The following is an 18,121-nucleotide window of genomic DNA, read 5'->3' as shown; positions in this document are numbered from 1 at the left end:
GCAGGAAGACATGGCGAGGAGTGTTTCCAGAGGGTAAGCATACTGTTCCACAATTGCATTTGCTCCAATTTGAAAAACCCTCGGAGATGACCCTAGAATCTATATGGGACCTTGTACTCAATTTGGCAAAATCTGTTAACCCCCAGTTACAACAGCTGGAAGGGAAGCTTAAGGGTCAAGAAAGTGAAATTAAGACTTTGAAGAAAGAAGCTGAGTACTAAAATTTCTTTAGAGACTATTCAACAAGAATGAAAGACCTATAAGCAAATTAGTGAAACACTAATCAAGGATAACATAAATTTAAGAAGGAAAGTGGAGGCATTAGAGAACTTCTCAAGAAATAACCTCAGACTGATTAATTTCCCTAGGGATACAATGGTTGCACCTAGGGAAATGTTGAAACGTTGTCTGTTATAAGTTCCTGAGGAATCAGTACCCCCATTTACACAGGTCTATTATCTTCCAAATAAGGCACAAGACTGACAACAGATATTAGAACAAGATTCAATTAATATATCTAACCTGCTGGAATTGACTGATAAAGAGCTGGTGACCCGAGCTACATTGCTTCTGACAGTAGCTCTTGCACCAGATAAAAACTGGTTGCTAAGACTTTTCTTTAGACATAAGCAAAAACAATTTCTTGGTTGCAAGATTCAGATGTTTCCAGATTTGGCAAAAGACAGAGAAGGAGATGTGAATTTTTGTTAATGAAACCTAGTGTAACTTCCTTGGGAGCAATTTTCGATTTGTCATCCATGCAAATGTATATAATACATTATTGAAAGCAAAAATTTGTCTCTTTTGAACCTTTCCAACTGTTGACGTTCCTGTCTATGTCACACCTGGACTTGAGTTAAAATTTAAGCTAATATTGATTTTTTGTTGTAATTAATTTAAATTTCTTTCTTCTATTTGCTTTGCTTTAATTTCCTTTCTGTACAAGTTTATGCTTGATTCATAATGAAAATTAATAAAGAATTAAAAATATATAATGAACATCAGTAAACAATATTTAGTAGGTCTTTAGACAACACATAAATCTCTGAAGACAGATAAAATGTATTTTGGACCAGACAAAATGCTAATGCATAAAAGATTAATTTTATTATGGTGTTGCTAATATAAAGTGAATACAGAAAAACATACCTGAATATTAGTTGAAAAGATCTGAGAGTATCACCTTAAATTGACTGTATGTTTAAATGATTTTTATTATTCCAGCAGTAAGAAGCAAATACAAACAGTAGTACCATTCAGGAAATAACATTTTCAACAATATAATCAGTTCCCCTCCCATCCCCCCTCCCAGAGAATCCATGGCCAGTCCAACAGCTGAGAGTGGGAATAAAATCTTAAAGATTCAAAAGTTTACTGCGAGCACGCGGTGTGAGGTCCTGCCAGAAGTGCTCCCACACCTGACAAAATTTGCGACCCAGGCCAAGAGTCAAGTCTCCCACCATGCATCTCTCCAGTGTTGCGTGCACTATCATTAGGGATCTCCATTGCAGATGACGGGGGATCACGGGAGAACCAGTTGGTGAGGATGGCTTTTTTTTCCCGTCAAAAGGGCTCTTGAGATAAATGCTGACATTCCCCTGGGTTTGGGCGAGGCTATATTATAAAATCCAAATAACGCCCTCGGTTGCGGAAGCCATCGCCGTCCCCAAAGCGATGTGGTATATAGGCCAAGATGTCTCCAAAACTGTTGGATTGCGGGGCAGGCCCAAAACATGTGACTCAAAGATGCGTGAGCCTGATTGCATTTCGGGCAAGAATGTGACGCAGTAATCCCCATCTGGGCTGCACGTTCCGGTGGAATGTAAAGTCTAAGAACAATTTTCAATTGCATTTCCCAGTGAGTAATATTGGGTGACACCTTCTGAATGTTCTTCAGCACCAGTTGTAATTGTTGAGCAGTCAACTGGCAATGCAAGTCCTCAGCTAATATATCCAGATTCGTACTTGGTTGGCAATCCCGGATCCCAATATGAAATCGTAGAGGAATCCTCTGTTGGGCTGAAAGGCTGAAGAGTTCTGAAAGCGCCTCCCTGCAGACTTCAGTAAGGGCAGCCACTGGGAGGGACTGAACATAGTGACGGATCTGGTAATAGGCGAAAAGATCATTAGCCTGTAGGTCAAAAGTCCGTTGCAGCTCGGCAAATGTGACCAGGCTTCTCTCCTCCGAAAACAGGTGAAAAAGATATTGTAGACCTTGTGCTTGCCACCTAAGAAAGGTGGCATTTTGCATGCCCAGCTGGAAAGCTCCATTGCCCTGTATAGGCAAATATAAAGACACCCTAGAAGACAATTTGGCTGTTTTACAGACCCATCTCCATGTCCTTCTGGCCGGCGTAAAAATGGGGTAGTGAGACGCCAAAGGATGCATCCTCGGATCCGCCACATGTAGAAAATAGCTCACATGAAATGGAGCCAGCAAAAATAACTCCAATGGTGTAGCAGAAAAATCAGATGTTCCTCTAAACCAATCATTACTATGTCTCATCTGACAAGCCATAGCATACCAATGTACATTTAATAAACCATAGCCCCCCCTATCCCTGGGCAGACACATCTGTAGCAAGGGCATACGTGGTCGCTTACCACCCCATAGAAAATGCTGTAGCTCTTTCGTTAAACGAATGTTATGGGCATGGGACAGCAGCAGAGGTAAAACCTGAAAGCGATATAACCATTTGGGAAAGAGCACCATATTAAAAAGGGCTACCCGTCCCGCCACCGATAAGGGAAAAGTGGACCAATTCTGTAGATGTTGTGAGGTGTCTTGAAGCAATGGGGTGATATTGCTGGTGTACAGGGTCGTAAGGTCTCTGGGGATCTGTACCCCCAAATAGCAAATTGAAGTCTGAGCCCACGTAAATGGGAAGTGACCGCTCCGTGTCTGTTGTAGTGTCATGGGGCTAGCTAGGGCCACAGATTTCTGGTAGTTCAACGTAAATCCCAAATAAAATTTGAATTCGTCAAGCGCTTGCAATAAATATCGAACAGAGTGAGCGGGGTCAGTTAGCAAAAATAATAGGTCATCTGCAAAGGTCAAAACTTTGAGTGAATGAATCCCGAAGTCCACACCCACTATGTCGGGGTCCTGAGACACTGTGCGAAGAAAGGGTTCGAGGTACAATAGAAATAAGAGGGGTGACAGGGGACAGCCCTGTCGAGTTCCCCTCTCAATAGGTATTGGGTCAGTAATAATGTCATTGACAAGTAGTCTTGCTGTTGGAGTGGAATATAAAGTGCGTAATGCCGAGGCGAACCAGCCAGATATCCCCATACAATTTAACACTTCAAAGAGGTACATCCAATTGACCTGGTCAAACGCCTGTACCGCATCCAAACTGAGTAGAAGCATAGGAGTGTGATGGAGTTGCGTGTGCGCTAAGGCTATCAATGCTTTACGTACGTTATGTACTGCTTGTCTACCCTGTACAAAGCCGACTTGTGTGGATGCAATCACATCGGGGAGAAGGGTCGCTAATCTATCAGCTAAGATTTTGGACAAAATTTTGATGTCTACATTCAGCAAAGAAATTGGGCGATAGGACTCGGGAGCAGAACTGTCTTTGCCAGGCTTCAATATCAACGTGATTAAAGCCTCATTTGCTTCTCCAGGGAAATGTTCATCCTGGATTACCTGGGAGTAATAGGACTAAAGGACTAAGCTGCCCTGAGAGCAGTTTATAAAATTCTGCCGTAAAGCCATCCGGCCCTGGAGCTGAAAAGTTTTGTTGATTGTGGATAGCTTTATGTAGTTCTTTAGGGGTGATAGGTGCATTAAGAAACCTAACATCCGAGTCAGAGAGCGGCTGGAAACCGGAATCCGTGAAATAGTCCTTAATAAGGGGTTCAGCTCCCGAGTCCCGGCGCCCATATATCTTCCCGAAGTGGGACTGAAAAAGTTGTGCAATGCGGTCAGTAGTGTGGTGAAATTGGCCCGTACTATCCTTCAATCCCAGAACATAACGGTGACCCCGCATCTGGGAAGTCAAGCAGGCTAATAACTTCCCTGCCCAATTTCCATAGTGATGGTAGCGAAATTTTTTATTCAAGAGCATTTTCACCGTGCGCTCATGTATATAGGAGTTGAGGGTCGTTTCCACAGAAGCTAAGTGTTCCCTAGTGTGGCGGGTTGGGAACAGGGTATACTGACGCTTAGCGCTTGCTAGTTCTTTTTCCAACCGCAGTATTCCCCGGGACAAACGGCGATTACGTGCTATTACATAAGCTATACAATCTCCTCTGAGCACCACCTTAGCCGTGCTCCAAAACAGTGTCGGATCATTGCTATGCTGACCATTAAAGTCTAGGAACTCACCCTATTTAGTCGTTAGGTATGTTTTGAAATGGTCATCAGAAAATAGATAACTAGGGAAGCGCCAACGTACAGATCCGCGTAAACCGAAGCCCACATTCACATCTAGCCAGATCATCGCGTGATCTGAAATCACCGCTGGGCCTATTACCGTTGCATCTACATTTAGAAATGCTCTGCGCGTGGTAAGGATGTAATCTATCCTAGATTGTGTGTTATGTGCTCTGGAGCGGTGTGTGTAATCCCATTCAGTGGTATGGAGAATTCTCCACGGGTCCACCAGATCTAAAGTGGCGCAAAGATAGGGCAGGCCTCTGGTATGAAATATACTCGCACCAGGTCCCGGCTGAGAACGATCACAAGTCGGGTCAAACACCTGATTGAAATCCCCTGCAATGTATACCGGATCAGTAACCCGCCCAAGAAGCATGGCAGTGAGACCCTCAAAGAAGGAATGGTCATAGGTATTAGGTGCATATACATTCATCAAGTAAAAGGAATATGTGCCTACTGACAACTGCAGCAAGAGGTAGCGGCCCTGTGGGTCCGAGGCTACTACTTTCGCAGTGTAAGGCAATGTCTTACTAATCAGTATCGCCACCCCTGCCAGCTTATGAATTGAAGATGCTGCATGCACTGCGGCTACCCAGGACCTCCTCAATTTCTGATGTTCCAAGTCTGTAAGTCGGGTTTCTTGCAGACAGGCTATGTCGACCTTATGTCGTTTGAGCTATGTTAAAATTTTTGTTCGTTTTATGGGAGAGGTAATGCCCGAAACATTCCAGGATACTATTCTCAAAGTGTTAGCCAGCAGGTACAAAAGGGGCTAGTACAAACATATAAAATGCTAAGTGCGGAAAAAAATCCACCCCGGGTTCCCAGCCATACCCAGGGCAACCACATGACGCTCAGGACCTGCCCGAGCAGCACCAGTACCATGGTAAATGTCAGGTGCAGGAGTCTCGCAGCAGGGTCTGATCCCACCCTTCCCAATAATCGAAAGAATACCAGCAACAACCACGTAGGCCAAGGACTCCCCCCCCCTGGAACCCCAACCCTCCCTGCCTTCCCAACCTTCTCCCCAATTGCATGGTTGTAGTCACAGCCTCAGGTTCGCCCTAGGCGGTCCCAAAGGTGTGAAAGATCACAAAACAATGCCACTCCGGGCCCCGAGTTCCCATACAGTAAATACAATAGTCATAAGAGCAGTCTGCAGAGCAAATGAACGTTAGGATGAGCTCAAATATACAGTATATATACAGTTAATATACAGTAAATATACAGTTCTGAACTAGAACAGGAAAAAACACAAAATTGTAAACAATCTTAAACCAGAATAGCAAGTAACAGCCATATTATCTGAGATCCAGGCTTCCCCCAAACCAGGAGATCCCGGTGCATCCACAATGCCACAGGCACACAGGAGCATGTGACAAACGAAGCACACCATGTGCTCTTTCATGTAAGGTCCGACTGGGGCAACACCTGAGTGTTCACATAAAGGGCCGCCTCAGCCGCGGCCTCAAATACCTGCCAGCGTCCCTGATGGTAAATTTTCAAAGTGGCTGGATACAAAAAGAGAAAGCGTTTTTTTTTTCAGCCAAAGAGGAGCAAAGTGGGTAGAATTACTTCCTGCGCTCCGTTAGGGCCACAGAGTAGTCCTGGAAAATGCGCACCTCAGACTCCTCAAATGCTAAAGTCTCCCGAAGTTTTTTATATTTGCGCAAGATTTCCACTTTATGGTTATAGTTTAAAAGTTTGGCTATTACCATGCGAGGCCTCGCCACTCTTGCTTGTTCTCGGCCTAGCCGGTGTGCGCTTTCCAGTCGAGTAGGCCCCAGGCCCTCCTTCAAGGGAAAGGAACTGGTCAGCCAGGTCTCCAGCACCTGCAGGAGCTTAGGACCGGGTACTGTTTCCGGAATCCCCAAAAAACGTAAGTTAGATCTTCTGGATCTATTTTCAAGATCATCCAGTCTTTCTGCTTGTTTTTGAGTCAGAGCCTGCAGTTCCTGTAACGTGGTGTCATGTGCCTGCTGTGTATCCTCGATGCTGGAAATCTGAGTCTCCAGCGCTGTGGTGCGGCTAGTAGTCTCCATAAGTAGATTTTCAAGCTTTTGGAGCTGTTCAGAAAGTTTTTCTATGCTGGGCTGCATTGCCACTGTTACTGCTTGAGTAAGGGCCGTCAGCGCCTCCAGCGCTATTTGCTGAATCGCGGCTGTGGAGGTGACCGGCTCCATTTTGTCAGTGCCGTGCTGCGGGCGGTCCTGATCCTTTTTTTGAGTGCGGGTGGACATCGGCGACGCAGGAGAGGACAGAGACCTGTCCGTATATTGTGCACAGCAAGCGCTGCAAAGCGCTGTCTCCCGACTCACCTCCAAAGGCTAGTCACAGGGAGCTTCAGGACTCGGGGCCCGGGAGCTCAGGCAGCCTGCTTCTGCCTTGGCTCAGTGCATCACGTGATCTCTTAAATTGACTGTAATGGAGTTGTGTGAAAAAAAGAGTAGAAAAGTGTAAAATGAAAAGAGAAAAAAAAAAGAAAGGAGAAGAAAAAAGAGAAGAGGAAGAAAAGAAATAGAAGAGAGAAGAAAAAAGAAGAGAAAAGGAGATAGGAAGAAAATAGAGAAGAAAAAGTAAAATGAAAAGGGAAAAGAGGAAGAAAAATGAAAAATTAAAAGGGAAGAGGAAGGAAGGAAAGAGGAAGAAAAATTAAAAGGGAAAAGAGGAAGGAAGGAAGGAAAGAGGAAGAAAAAAAGAGTAAAATGAAAAAAGGCGAAAAGAGGAAGGAAAGAGGAAAGAAAAAGGGGAAGGAAGAAAAAAGGCGAAAAGAGGAAGGAAAAGGAAAGAGGAGGGAAAAGAGGAAGAAAAAAAGAGTAAATTGAAAAAGGGGAAGAGAGGAAAGAGGAAGAAAAGAAAGAGAAGAAAACAGGAAAGGGGAATAAAGAGAAGAAAAGAGAGAAAATGTGGATGGGAAAAAGGGGGGATGAAAAAATACAAAGGAAGAAATAAAGGAAAAGGAGGTATAAAGGAGAAATGAATGACAAGTAAAAATAAAATAAATTTAATATTCGTTTATCATATCTTATGAGCAAGGAACTTAGGCTGATAAAGCACGATGAGATAAAAATTAAATAACTCATAGAAACATAGAAATCGACGGCAGATAAGGGCCAAGGCCCATCCAGTCTGCCCACCCTAATGACCCTCCCCTGCCTTTACTTTGCGAATAGAACCCACGTGTCGATCCCATTTGGCCTTAAAATCAGGCACGCTGTTGGCCTCAATCACCTGAAGTGGAAGACCATTCCAGCGATCCACCACCCTTTCGGTGAAAAAGAATTTCCTGGTGTCACTGTGCAGTTTCCCGCCTCTGATTTTCCACGGGTGTCCTCTTGTTGCCGTGGGACCCCTGAAAAAGAAGATATCTTCTTCTACCTCAATGCGGCCCGTGAGATACTTGAACGTCTCGATCATGTCTCCCCTCTCCCTGTGCTCCTCGAGCGAGTATAGCTGTAATTTATCTAACTGTTCTTCGTACGGGAGATCCTTCAGTCCCGAGACCATCCGGGTGGCCATTCTCTGGACCGATTCCAGCCTCAGCACATCCTTACAGTAATGTGGCCTCCAGAATTGCACACAGTATTCCAGGTGCGGTCTCACCATGGATCTATACAAAGGCATAATGACTTCAGGCTTACGGCTGACGAAACCCCTGCGTATGCAACCTATGATTTGTCTTGCCTTGGAAGAAGCTTGCTCCACTTGATTGGCAGCCTTCATGTCCTCACTGACGATCACCCCTAAGTCTCGTTCTGCAACTGTTCTTGTTAGGATCTCGCTATTAAGGGTATAAGTCCTGCATGGATTCTGGATACCCAGGTGCATAACTTTGCATTTTTTGGCATTGAAGCTGAGCTGCCATGTCTTAGACCAGCTCTCTAGTAAGAGTAGATCATGCATCATATTGTCGGGCATTGAATTTTTATCTATTGTGCTTTTGCCCACTACATTGCTTAGTTTGGCGTCATTGGCAAATAATGTTATCTTACCTCGGAGCCCTTCTGCCAAGTCCCTTATAAAGATATTGAACAGTATCGGGCCCAAGACAGAGCCCTGGGGTACTCCACTGATCACCTCCGTCATTTCAGAAGGGGTTCCATTCACCATTACCCTTTGAACCCTACCTCCAAGCCAGTTCCCAACCCACTTCGTCAATGTGTCGCCCAATCCTATGGAACTCATCTTGCTTAGTAACCTGCGATGAGGCACGCTATCAAATGCTTTGCTAAAGTCCAGGTATACGATGTCCAGGGACTCTCCAACATCTAGCTTCCCCGTCACCCAGTCAAAGAAGCTGATCAGGTTGGATTGGCAGGATCTCCCCTTAGTAAATCCATGTTGACGGGGATCCCATAGGTTCTCTTCATTCAGGATCGTATCTAATTGGTGTTTGATATGAGTTTCCATTAGTTTGCTCACTATTGATGTGAGACTCACTGGTCTGTAGTTTGCCGCTTCTGTCTTGGAGCCTTTCTTGTGGAGTGGAATGACGTTAGCCTTCCTCCAGTCCAACGGGACGCTACCTGAACTAAGGGAGAGGTTGAAAAGCGCCGACAGCGGCTCCGCCAAGACATCACTCAACTCCCTGAGTACCCTGGGGTGCAGGTTGTCCGGTCCCATTGCCTTGTAAACCTTGAGCTTGGACAGCTCAACGTGGACACTGTTGAGCGTAAATTTGAAATCGCTAAATGGGTCAACTGAGTCAGCCCTTGTCTGTAACTGAGGGCCATGCCCCGGAGCTTCTTGGGTGAAGACAGAGCAGAAGTATTCATTTAACAGTTGGGCTTTTTCTGAGTCCTTTTCCACATAGTCTCCGTCTGGTTTCCTTAGACGTACTATTCCCCCTGAGTTTTTACTTCTGTCGCTGATATACCTGAAGAATGATTTATCTCCCTTCTGGATGTTCTTTGCTAGAGATTCCTCCATGTTGAATTTAGCCTCCCTGACTGCTGTTTTGACGGCTTTTGACTTGGTCAGATATTCTGCCCTGGAGTCCTGTTCCCTTGATTGTTTGTAAGAGATGAATGCTTTTTTCTTTTCTTTGATGAGGTCTGAGATCTCCGCAGTAAACCACTGTGGTTTATTGTTTCTTCAGTGTTTACTTACTAGCTTAACATAACGGTTTGTCGCTTCCTGTATGGTGGCTTTCAGAGTCGACCACATTTCATCCACACTATTGGTTTCTGCTTGGCTTTGTAGCATCTGGTGAACAAAGTCACTCATCTCTTGGAAGTTTGTGTCCTTGAATTTGAGGACCTTGGTCAGTGTGGCAGGTTTAGTGAAGCCTTTCCCAAGATTGAACCATATCATGTTATGGTCGCTTGAGGCCAATGTGTCTCCCACTGAGACCTCTGTGACACTTTCACCATTGGTAAGCAACAGGTCCAGTATTGCCTGATCCCTTGTTGGGTCCAACACCAATTGCCTGAGACGTGCTCCCTTCAAAGAGTTTAATAGCCTCCTGCTGCTGCCGGAAGCAGCGGTAAGTGTGCCCCAATCCACATCAGGCATGTTGAAGTCACCTAACAATACCGTGTCCCCACGCAAGGTGATATTCTCTATATCTCCAATCAATTCCATATCCAGGTCATCCTGTTGTCTTGGGGGTCTGTAAATAACGCCGAGATACAGGCATTTGTCCTTCCCTCTGGCCAAATTAACCCAAAGGGATTCCCCCGTGTATTGGACATCTGTGATCCTTGTGACCTTAATGTCATCCTTTGTATATAATGCAACACCACCTCCCAATCTAACCTCCCTGTCCCGGCGGAGCAGGTTGTAACCTGGTATGACCATGTCCCACCCATGTGAGTCTGTGAGCCAGGTCTCAGATATTGCCACCACATCCAGGTCGGCATTCCTTATTTCTGTTTCCAGATCCAGTATCTTGTTTCCCAAGCTGTGTGCGTTAACGTACATAGCCTTCCATGTTGTGTTTTTATTATGTCTTAGTGGGGATATTCCTGTTTGAGTTACTTGGACACTTTTAGCATTATTCGCATATTTGGTATTCTCTCTAGACCCAGAGCTATATCTTGTACCTGACCCGGATTCCCCAGACCCAGAGCTACAGTGTGTACCTATCTCAAAAACGGAAATGTGTGTATCCTGTGAGGGGAGTTCCCGCATGGGCTACTTGAACTCCTTTCACAAAATTTGCAATGTGTATACCCCTGCTGAACCCAGGATTACAATGTGTACTGCCCTTAGTCCCGGAATTACAGTGTGTACACTCTCCGGACCCAGAATTGCAATGTGTAGTCCTCCTAGATCCTGAATTGCAATGTGACCCCGAATTGTAATGTGAACCTTCCCTAGACTCGATAGTGTGTATATTACTTATCCCAGCCTCATAAAAGTATTGACAGTTTAGCACACCAGGTAGGTAATTTGTGCCCGTACCCTCCCCCAACTTACCTAGTTTAAAGCCCTGTGAAGTAGGCGGGCTAGACGGTGTCCAAGGACATTCTTCCCTCTTCTGGTCAGGTGTAACCCGTCTTGTCCCAGTAGTCCCTGCAATGCATCTCCATGGTGCAGGAATCCGAAATTCATGTCCCTGCACCATCCCTGCAGCCAGTTGTTAGCCCTCTGGATGCGATCCTCCCTGGCATTGCCCTTGCCCCTTACCGGGAGGATCAAGGAGAAGACCACCTGCGCATCCATTCTCCTTAGCTTCTCACCCAGGGCCCTGAAGTCTTCAGGTAAGCTGTTTGCGGTGCTCCTGGCGGTGTCGTTGGTCCCGACGTGGATGAGGATCATGGGGAAGTGATCTCGGGGCCTGATGAGTCTGTCAAGGCAAGCGGTTACATCCCGGATCCTGGCCCCTGGCAAACAGCAGACCTCTCTTGATTGCAGGTCCGGCCTACAAATTGGTCCCTCGGTGCCCCTTAGCAGCGAATCCCCGATGACCACCACTCTACGCTTCTTAGGGGTGGGTCGAACTGTTGACTCTGGAACCATCTGCTGAACATCTTCCTGTACCTCGTTGTCAGGACCCTCCTGTAGCAGCTGGTATCTGTTCTTAAGGATAATTTGTGGTGTCGATGTAGAGCTGCCCTGTATGTGAGAGAGAGAGACAGAATTAGGTCCTCTGCGTTTCCCTGTGGAGGAAGTCACCAGCTGCCAGGAGTCAGCGTCACCAGCTACTTCTTGCATTCCAGCAGTTGGTCTCAAATTTGCGGGTTTGGATGCTTTGGGTGTTCCCAGGGTGGTCCTGTCAAACAAACTTATTCATTGCATATACCAAAAAGTGTCTGCTAAGAGAATTAATTGAACTATCGATTTATAATGAAAATAAGTGAAAATTTAGTCACTGGATATAACAAATCGTAAAGCCCTCTGCATGTATTGCATATGGGACAATGAAACTATTACAATGTGCCATTTTTTAAAAAATATCAAATTGTGTAATTAAAATCCATAATTATGGGTATTTAAAGTGCCATTGTGATGTTATGGCAGGGAGGACATCGTATCTACCTCATTACACTGTAGTTTACAATTTACTGGTGCTTCGCTTTGACCGTACTATTTATGTTAACACCCAATAGCACCAATTTTATAGAAAGTATGACTGCGTTTATGGTATATGATTTTGAGTGAACAAATAGCATAAGAAACACACCGAAGACTGCTACGCTAGATTTGAAATTCATAACTGTGTGTAAACTGTGAATGACTGGTATATCGCCAAACGGCATATCCCCTTCATGTTATCATATTGAAAGAATTGCTGTTTTACTACTTACTTATATACAGGGAAGCGATGGATGGCTAGATGTAAATTGTATTTTGTAGCTAATATTCTCAACAGCAAACGCTGAAACCTAAAGCCAAAGAAAACAGATGTTCATTGTCGATGCTGATCAAATTTAAACCTTATAATAAAATGTGTTGTAACTTACCACATGCACCCTGTTGTGGTGTGTATATCAGCTACTGTTCGCACAAAAATGAAAGTGAAACTGATTTGAAGCTGCTGCAGAATTTATAATTCGGCGTGTGTCGTCATCTCTCCTGATTGCCTCTACCAATCAAATCACAGTTGGCTAAACTTTTGTTGAATGATGTGGATAAAATTGCTGTGTCATAAAAAATGGCCTTGTGATTTCTCCTGATCATGCTGTAGTCAGCTAAACTTCTGTTATGTGGCATGGACGAAATGCTATGTAATGAAAATGGTCTCGTAATTGATATGTCAGTCTTGTGTGCCACCATCTTTTGCCCAATATATAAAGACATCTCCTTTTAGGCTGTAATAGATATGACTAGTATTTTCTAATCGTATGAACTGGATGATATACATTTTCTTTATTTACAAAAAAATACAAAATAACCAAACAGGTTCAGGCTTAAAACTTGCAACCACTCAAAACGTATATTGTAACAAATTTTAATCAGATGTTGGAAAAGACTTCAAGAGCTCAGAGAGAAAAGACTTTGGAACATGACAGCATTCCTGTCCTACTCCTATACTGTTGTATTCAACCAAATAAAGAATCAGGACAAACATCCATATAGGCTCCTCAAAAAAAATAAACTACATACTGTTGACTTTGTTCTTGCAGAAACAATCACACATCCAGACAAATCAAAACACATCAAAAGAAAAAGTAAAAAATCATAACTACAAAAAATGTGGAGAAAAACAGACCACCGGGACTGCACTGTACCCTATGTGGTTTGTATTATCACAGGCCTGAAAAAAACTGCACACGTCAATAAAGTACAAATCTTTCATGCATGCATAACTTTCAGTTTCAATTTTAAAGTCAAACGAGATTGCAGACTGGATGAGTGATAATAGCAAACTTGCAAAAAACTTTAGAAACAAGGGCTACAGCTGGGAAATGCACAGTTCTTTTTTGAAAGTAGGCTGTTTTCAATGTAATTTACAAAGCGTGAAACAAACTTATCTGAGTCAGTGGCACATGCGGCTTCAATCAGCGTATCACATGCTGATTCATCCCAACAGCAAGTACTACTGTTTTGCAGGTTATCACTGCTACATTAGGGAAAAAAATCAAAATCTTTTACAGCAAGGATGTGTATCCAAATGACTTCCACGTCACTAAACAGGAAGCCAGGCAAGATGGAAATGTCCGTTGATCAAAAGATAATTTTTACTATGATGACAAAAGCAGTCCTACCTTTGTCTTTCATGAATTGCACTGTACAGGCATGTTTTATAATGAGTTCTTAAAATGAGATCATATTCATTTACTCTTTTCCTACAACACTAAGGGCTCCTTTTACTAAGCTGCGATAGCGTTTTTAGCACATGCAGGATTTTAGCGTGCGCTAATCCTGTGCTACGCAGCTAGAACTAACACCAGCTCAATGCTGGTGGTAAGGTCTAGCACGTGCTAAGCGCACACTAAAACTGCTATCACAGCTTAGTAAAAGGAGCCCTAGGTCTAGGCAAGAACATACATTAAATCAAAATTTTATGTCTTAACACTGCAAGCATGGAACAGCTTTCTAAGCATACAAACAAGAGAGATACAGACTAGAGAATGACACGGTGACAAAATTCATCACCGTTCCAATCCCCGCGGATAACCGCGGGAAACCATCTTCATGTCATTAAGGAAAGAGGGAAGAATCAGAATATGAATGGCCACAACCACTGACCCTCAAGCTTTGCTTTGAAGAATGCTGGTGTAGAAGGATTGAAGTTGAGATAGACATTACAGAATGGCAGTCTCTGGTATCCAGAGCAGATATTGTGATGTCATAATGCCTCATTTCACCAGTGCCTAAGAGCCAATCACATCAGTGATGTCACAATGGCTTCATTATCCTTGGCTCCCATAAGAATCAGAGTATGAATGGCCACAACCACTGACCCGCAAGCTTTGCTTTGAATAATGCTGGTGTAGAAGGACAGAGGATGAAAAAGACACTAGAAAATGAGATGGGTTTATTTCCCGCGGTTATCCGCGGGGACGGGAACGGTGATTAATTTTGTCACCGTATCATTCTCTAATACAGACGCACACACTAGTGACATCACTGATGGAGCCAAAGTGCCAGAGCTTTCCCTTACATAAAGTTAAGTTATGATGTATATGGACATGCGCAGAGGTTCCTCATGTGGAGAGTTATCGAGGATAGGTCAGTCTACCTCATCCATGCACCTCAGCCTGCAGCAGCTCTACTTCCATCAGAAGAGCCTTGCCTGTCATTTTCTAGGTTGTAACTACATCCTTCAATGAATACAACTGGAATTTCTAATCAACACCGCATAAAACACTTATTTTGAAACTTTTCCACCACCATGCTCCATGTTATCATCACCAGATTATTTATTTAAAAAATTTATTTCCTGCCTAAAACCTAGGTTGGTTACAATTGACAACTGAACATACAGAATACAATCAATTTCCAAACATACAGCAATACAAACATTCAAAACAATATTGCGCTTAATCCCTTTCCTGGTACCAAAAATTCAGCAGCAAAACTTAAATAAATGTTTTAAGTAATTGCCTTAATTGTTCAATCTTTTGAATATACATTAAGCATACCTGTGAGCTGCTTATCTGCTTTGAATATCCTTAACTTGGTGAAAATATACCTGGTAACAAAGTTTAAAGCATATTTCCTGCAAAGAAACATTAAGTGAAGCTGCTAATGGTTTCACATTAAACTCTGTTATCTGGAACCTGTGGGGATTGGTGGATGCTGGATAACTAATTTCTTTTTTTTAATTCCAATCTTTTTATTGAATAATGAACATATACAAAAAAAATACATTCGAAAACAATCAGAGTTCACAAAAGCCACAGACATGAATCTGTAAAACATAACACACATAAAAGAACATATGGTATCATATATATCAAAATGATTACATAGATTGTAAGTACTCGTCAATGGGAGACCAAAGGGTTTGAGTCGATTGTCTCTGTCGATATGGTAGTTTTTCAGCCGCATATTGTTCAAAACGCTTATATAGGCATAAAGAATGCCACCAGAAGGTAAAGTTCAGTCTTGAGGCTGATTTCCAATTTTTCAGAATATGTTAGATACCAACTGAAATCATAATGTCAATCAATTTATCTTCACATAAACTATATTCAAAACAGGGATTTAAAGAACGCTTGATAATAATATCAAAGGAAAGATCTGCAGTACAGTTGGTAATCTGACAGATAAGGGACCAAACTTGAGTCCAAAAAGGTTGGATCTGAGGACATGAGAAAAGCATATGTTTAAGCGTTCCTTGTGATTGTAGACAATGCCAACAAGCGTCATCAGACTAATTTCTAGTTGCTTGAGAGTTACTGTACAAATAGTTTTATCTCCCCACCTCATTCTTATCGTACCCCCACTTGTAGGTCCTGCATCTGTTATTCCCTTCTTTCTGGGTCACTTTTTTCTCCCCCCCCCTTCTCTCCCCCCCCCCCCACACATACTTATGGTTCACCTTCCCCTCTCTCATCTGCTCTCCCTCCCTCTACATGGGTCTGGTCTCCTGGACCCCCCTCAATTACCGAAGCGCAGCCGAGGCAGATGAAAACATCAGCAGAGGCAGATGAAAACAGACTGCTAGCCATAATTCTGTAAACAGCACCTAAATGTGATTGACATGCAGCTGGCACCATTTTTTAGGTGCTGGGTGATTTAGGCACTGTTTGTAGAATCAGCCCATCAATGTCTTCTTGAAATAGGATAAAGTCTGCAATGCTGTTCAGTTCCTTGCAACAAGGCCTTACACTGCACAGATTTTAAGAGAAAATGGGATATTCACGTGGGATCTATAGGGGAGTAAAAGTCAGGGAGTGGGTCATTGGTATGGGCAGACTCGATGGGCTATGGCCCTTTTCTGCCGTCAATTTCTATGTTTCTATGAATGCACTGCAATTACCTCCAGGATACAAGTTTCTCTGCCATAGTTTTTAGTTTGGGGGGACTTATGGGGGATGCTCCCCCCATGCTCTAGAAGATGATGCTGGATTAGCTGTTCTCTCACTGATAATGTGACCTAACTGCTATATTTCAGTGTATCAATCAATGTTCTATACTGTAAATACTGAAATTGCCTCTCCCATAAATTTCCTTTGAGAGACTATTTCTTTGGGACTCCTAGTCTGATCTGACACATTTTTAAATTCGATATGTCTTTTTACCAAGTTTTGTCCCATGCCAACTTTGAACACATTCTGTGGAATTTTCACAAAGTTTGTTGACTGCCTTTTTTTCCAACTCCAGAATCTTGGAGCTCCGGATGACTGCTTAGTTTGCCTAATGGAAGCCCCAATCCTTCCAACAAGCTCTGTGTTGGGATATACATGTGCATCCCATTAATCATTATTGCAATGAAGTGCCACTGCTCTGTCATGATACGGGAAAATATTTGCAGGAATGTATTCATATACGATAATGATCTTTGACAAAGAGTGACAAATGTGGAATGATACTGAGGAAAACTATGTGGCTATTCCTTGCTAGCTTGGGATCTCTTCATATCACATAAGAATTTTTAACCTTTGGTTTTCAACTAAAAGTATGTCATTACATGTTTAAATGTCCCTATATCATCTTTTCACAGGGACAGAGCGTGATGTTTTTACATACATTTTCCTAATATAGAGGCCTTTTTACTAAGCTGCACTAAAAAAATGGGCTGCGCTAATTTTAGTATGTGGGTTACTCGCATGCTGAAGACCCTTTTTAACGTAGCTCTAAGATGGTCATGTGCTAATTTTGAAATTAGCGCATAGCCAATAGCAAGTGAGCTCTAACCATTGCCTGTTTTTTAGGTAGTTAGAGCACCTGCGCTAATTGCTCATGTGCGCCAGTGTCCATGTGCTAATCAATTAATGCAAGGAAAGTTTACTGTATCCCCAAACACCTCCTCCACGCTAAAGAATAAAAAGTGTTTAGTACATGGGTAGTGTATGCTGAACCCGCAGTTAGCTCCTGACTGAGGCCTGCTGGTGCCATTTTTAAATGGTGGTAGGCATGCATAATTGTTTACCACTGCATAGTATATGGGCTCCAGTCTATAGCTTGTAATTTGTTTGATTTTAAAGGTCTATGATTTATAGCCAAAGTGTTTTCTACCCACTCTACTACTGGTGTGACACCACAACTTTTCCCAGCCAATCACCAAGTCCAAGGCCAACTTTGAAAATGCATTATATAATGAAATTCTAAATTCAAATTTCATGCAATACAAACAGTCTTTAAGGAACTTATTTTATTTACAGATGTTTGCTTTAAATTAAACATAACCAAGATAAACAAGACTGATATCAGTTAACACAATGTATCTAAAAATGTTACTAATATACATAATATGCCTGTATCTGGTCTAACAAACATTTCAGGCAGGTCTATTTACGCAATACAGTACATGGATGTCATGAAAATTTATTAATTCAACCAGAATAGTGACTTGATCAAAGTGCTGTGATTTGTCTGCATCTGGAGTACTGCATCCAATATTGGTCGCGGTACCTAAAGAAGGATATGGCGATACTCGAGAGGGTTCAGAGGACAGCGACACATCTGATAAAAGGTTTGGAAAACCTTTCATACGCTGAGAGATTGGAGAAACTGGATCTCTTTTCCCTGGAGAAGAGGAGACTTAGAGGGGATATGATAGAGACTTATAAGATCATGAGGGGCATAGAGAGAGTAGAGAGGGACAGATTCTTCAAACTTTCAAAAAATAAAAGAACAAGAGGGCATTCGGAAAAGTTGAAAGGGGACAGATTAAAAACG

Source organism: Geotrypetes seraphini, chromosome 2, assembly GCF_902459505.1.
Source record: "Geotrypetes seraphini chromosome 2, aGeoSer1.1, whole genome shotgun sequence".
In the NCBI taxonomy this organism is placed as follows: domain Eukaryota; kingdom Metazoa; phylum Chordata; class Amphibia; order Gymnophiona; family Dermophiidae; genus Geotrypetes; species Geotrypetes seraphini.
This window is presented reverse-complemented; position numbering follows the sequence as displayed.